This window comes from Penaeus vannamei, chromosome 13, assembly GCF_042767895.1.
Source record: "Penaeus vannamei isolate JL-2024 chromosome 13, ASM4276789v1, whole genome shotgun sequence".
NCBI classification, from domain to species: domain Eukaryota; kingdom Metazoa; phylum Arthropoda; class Malacostraca; order Decapoda; family Penaeidae; genus Penaeus; species Penaeus vannamei.
The window spans coordinates 22618206-22623743 of NC_091561.1; positions in this window are offsets into that span (position 1 = coordinate 22618206).

The following is a 5538-nucleotide window of genomic DNA, read 5'->3' on the forward strand; positions in this document are numbered from 1 at the left end:
TCGTTGGTAAGCAGAATAGTTCAAAAAGAGATAAACTGATTTTTATGAAATTACCAGAGGTGCATCTTATACTAATTTAGATACCATTAAATTTTGGTGGATCCAGGATTTTTTGTATGAATGCATCAGTTACCCCATTTGCCAAGATACCTTCATCCCCTCCGTCAGGAAGATTATGTTTACTGACGTCGCCAGTGTACTTGAGAGAGGTGATTATAATTTAATTCTTCCAAGTGTGAATATTTTTATTGCACCAGTGACCCAGTTGCCTTGGCATAGGTATGCGCTCTCTGAGTGCTTCTTGTTCATATCATTATTAATACTATTATTATAATCACTATCATGACTCATCATACCTGTGATTATCAATATTTTTTTATATTTATTTCCATTATTACTAACATTATTACCTATTATTATTATTATTATTATTATTATTATTATTATTATTATTATTATCATTTTATCATGGATATCATTATTACTATTATTGATATAGTTGTTAGCATCATCATTTTGATGATGAGTATTATTATTACTATTATTATTATTATTATTATCATAATTATTTTTATTGTCACTATTATTATAAATATTATAATTATTGATATGATATCACTGATAGAATCATCATCATTCTTATCATTATTATTATTGTAATAATTATCATTTTTATTGTTAGTATCACTATCATTATCATTTTCATTATTTTATCATTATAATAGTGATAATAATGGTAATAATCACTATCATTATTATTATTGTTATTATTATTATCATAACTAGTACTACTAGTACTATGATTGTGCTCATATTAATGAAAAAAAAACTAATAATGAAAATGAGATGATTATGTGCTCATACTGACGATGGAATATAAAAAACTGATAATGAAAATTAAATGATTATACTCTTTGATAATAATAAGAATAGGATAGTAGTAGTAGTAATGATAATAACAATAAGTATTATTATTGTAGTGATACGATATACCCGCCATCCCGAGAGTGGACCAAAATACCATAGTCTCTCCTCTCCGCTGCTACGGAACAGGGTGATAAGAGATGGCGCCACCCGCGACGGACCTGCGCCTACCTTCCTCCTTGAAATTGTGACAACAAAAAGCCTGCGAAGCCGTTACTCGGGAGCACTCGTGTATGAGACATTGAATGACTCAGATCACCTTTCTAACGCAGTAGCAACAGAGAAAAAGTCGTGTGCCACTTGAGCTACCCTGGTTTCCGGGGCCTCTCGTCTCGCTCGGCACTGTTGTTCCTGAGTTCTCTTAAAGTAACGTAAAGAAATAACATCTGTCTTTACAGTTTGCAGCACTTTGTGCTTTGACTGCACCTTCAGTGCCTTGTATTTTACAGGTCGCACGAGGCGTAGATAGTCTGTAGTCGTAGATAGCACCCCACCTCAGACCCGCAGCTCTCTTCTACACCAGGGTAGCCCTTACGGGTTTTGACCCCTGGGTAGTGAGGCCCAGTAGTCTGGGGCGTCCTTTGGGCGCACTTTTTCTCTCCCTGTTTTCTCTTCTTATCTTCATGTGACTTCCCTGAGCCTACCGGAGTTCCCTTGTGAGCTCCCGTATTCGCCTGGGGGGTGGGCATAGACTTACCGTCCTTCGCTTCGGCAAGTTCGGCGGTAGGAAAGTGTCCCCCACATAACTCGATCCCTCTGTGGTACTGGAGAACGCAACCAGGCTTCCACTGGGGGGGTAGAGAACGTTTAACTGCTACACTCTCTTAGCTATTGCTGTTAGGTTGATTACCAATAGTTAAGGGGTTTATTGGTCCCTTCAGGACAACGGGCAAGGGCCCAGGGGTCGGACTTGGTCCGATGCAAAGCATGACTGATTCCCCGGCTACCCCTTCTTCTCCTCGAGGAGGAGGGGCGACCCATGACCGTCCTATGACCTCGACTTCGAATAATGGAACCCCGACTTTTGACCGACGAGAACGACTTGCTATCCCTCCAGAGAATGCAAGGTATTTGGCTGTCAGATGCGTAAATGAAAATCAGTCGCTTCTGAACGTTAACCCCTTCATCATCAAGAAGGTCCTTGATGGTCAAGTGGACGGCGACTTTGATTTTGTCAAGAAATTGCGAGATGGTAGCCTCCTTGTAAAAGTGCAATTTAAATCCCAGGTTAACGACTTACTTAAACTGACGCAGATTCATGATTTGAAGGTTAGAGTAACTATTCCTGTTGGCCCAAATACCTGTAAGGGAGTAATCTTTCATAGGGATTTGAGAACGATGGATGAAAGTGAAATTCTTGAAAACATGAAGGACCAAGGCGTAATGGACGTGAATTGCATGACCAAGAAAGACGAGAATGTGCGAACGAAAACCGGATTGTGTTTTTTGACCTTTGCTTCGAGTAAAATTCCTGAGTATGTCTATGTTGGATACGAACGTGTCCAAGTAAGACCTTACATTCGAAAACCTATGCGTTGTAATAGATGCCAAAAATTTGGACACACCTCATTACGCTACATTGATAATGATACTGATAAATTTACTTGCGGTAAATGTGCTGGAGCTCATGACACCACTACATGTACTGGAAACCTTTCCAAGTGTGCTAACTGTGGAGGTCCCCATCAGTCAGGTTCTGCCGAGTGCAGCAGCCTGAAGAAGGAGACTGAGATATTAGCATACATGAGAGGCCATGATGTTAGTTACCGTGAAGCCAAGAGGAAAGTTGAAGGCTTGACCAACAAGCCCAATACTTCCTACGCTTCAGTAGCAACTAACAACACTCCCAGTGCAAGCAGTGTCAGTCAGGATCTTGCGGCTAAGGACAAAGAAATTGCAGAACTAAAGGAAACGGTTAAAGAATTAATGAGTCAGATTGTCGAATTGAACAAAACAATTAAACAAATTGCTGAATCAACCCAGCAAAAGCAGCAACGTAAGGAGGATGATACCAAATCACAATCTGGATCACACCTTCCCGTCCAGGCGACTCCTGTGAGGACTTCGTCTGGTTTTTGGTCTGCTCCTCGGAGCAGATCATCTTCAACCGGGCGTCTCCCTCGCAGAGAGGCGCAGGACATGGAGGCTATTGTCTCCAAATCTTCCCGAGAGAGGTCCCCGGGAAGCTCGGGAGAGGAGGCGCCTCCCTCCCAGAAAAAAGTGAAAAAAGGCGGACAAGGCACTTCTAAACCCCATAAAACGTAATCTTCGCGTTGGCCATTATACAATGGAACTGTCGAAGTCTTAGAACTAGAGTAAATGACCTCAGATTATTAGCCTCGTCTTATGCTCCCGATATTATCGTCCTACAAGAAACCCATTTAAACAACCTTATTTCCGATGATTTAGTTTCGTTGAGTTACTACCATCTATGTCGGAAGGATCGAGAGGGTAGGGGTGGAGGCGGAGTCGCCATGTACATCCACCAAAACCTCCCTTTTACAGAAGTGACTATAGATTCTACTTTGGAGATAGTCGCATGCAAAGTAAAAGTCAATAGCACGTATCTGGCTATATGTTCAGTTTATTGTCCACCTGACAATGTGGTAATTTATGATGAGCTCTTTGCTCTTCAGGATAGTCTGCCACAAAATAAAATAATTTTAGGTGATTTTAATGCTCATCATACATTATGGGGTTCCCTTCGGGTGGATGGTAAAGGTGAGCAAGTAGTTAAGCTTGTTAACGATTCCGATTTAATCCTTCTGAACGATGGTAGTCCAACGCGAGTGGACGATAATACCGGTAATTTGAGCTATATTGACCTATCTCTGGTCTCTTCAACAGTAGCAGCCAAGTGCCTGTGGCACACCATTGACGACTCGTTGGGAAGCGACCACTTTCCTATTTATATTAAATATTCATGCGACACAACCAGAACGCCTTCAGCACCTAAATTTAACGTAAAAAGAGCAGACTGGGTCGCCTTCACAAGGAGCGTCAAGCTCGAACTTGTTGGAGAAACCATTGATGATAAAGTAAGCAATATTCAAAATTCTATTTTAGATGCAGCAATGAAATCCATTCCTAAGACTTCGACAGATAGCGTTAAGCATAGAGTTCCATGGTGGACACCAGATTGCCGCAGGGTACTGTGTGAACGCAATAGGGCCTACAGGCTTTTCAAAAATAACATCAATAACGAGAACTTTTGCAATTACAAACTAGCAAGAGCTAGGGCTCGTAGAACAATCAGACAAGCCAAAAGAGACTCCTGGCGAAGCTTTGTCTCTACCATCAATAGTAACACCAAAATATCACAGGTTTGGTCCACTATCAATAAAATCAATAGGAAAAAAACATCTTTCAAAATTAAAAACATCTTTCATGAGGGCAATAATTTAGATTCACCTAGAGACATTGCTATTGCACTCGCCAGGCAGTTCTCTTATACAAGCAGCTCAGAAAATTACCATCCCGCATTCCTGACCATCAAGGAAGCGGCTGAGCTGCAACCCATACACTTTGCCACAGGAGATGAACTTGATTACAACAAAGATCTTACAATGAATGAGCTTGTCCGAGCCCTAGAAGCCTGTAGAGGAACGTCCCCAGGCCCCGATGAGATTCGGTATGAGATGATAAAGCATCTTAATCATGATGCCATGATTAAGTTGCTAGAAGTGTACAATGAAATTTGGAAAAGCCAGACTTTTCCAAACTCATGGCACTTTGCCCATATCATTCCCATATTGAAAGGAGGGGGTAATCCCAAACATGCCATCTCCTACCGCCCAATTGCGTTGACAAGTTGCTTATGCAAGGTCATGGAACGAATTGTTAACAGTAGGCTATTGCATTTTTTAAATTCCAGGAATTTACTAGTTGACGAGCAGTGCGGTTTCCGAAAAGGACGCCAAACTCTCGATCAGCTAGTAAAACTGGCTAGTCATATTCAAGAGGCAATTGCCAAAAAGCATTTTTTGATTTCAGTATTTTTAGACATTGAAAAAGCCTACGACATGACATGGCGATATGGCCTACTCAGAAAACTTTATGCTTTCGGATTACGTGGAAACTTGCCTTGTTTTATTCAAAATTTCATTTCTGACAGAACTTTTGCTGTCAAATTGTTTTCTGACAATGTCACTTACTCGGACATTTTTGTCCAGGCAAACGGGGTCCCACAAGGAAGTGTCTTGTCACCTACATTATTTTTGTGTATGATAAATGACATCTTACCAGCTCCCCCTCGGAATCTTAAATACTCACTGTACGCTGATGATTGTGCATTATGGCATTCCAGCAGTAATGCAGAATTCTCAGCAAATCGCATCCAATTGGCACTGGATATGATTCATAACTGGGGCCTCCAGTGGGGTTTTAAGTTTTCCACAAGAAAGAGTATTGGGGTAATTTTTTCACGAAGGAGAATGCCGAACATCAGGCTAACTCTAGACCACCACCCAATACCTATTCAAAATTCTGCTAGATTTCTTGGTTTACTTTTTGATCGTAGACTTAATTGGAAAGACCACATTGGTCAATTAAAGAATAAATGTCAAAAAGCACTAAATTTATTAAAGTGCATTTCTGGAAATAAATGGGGAGCTG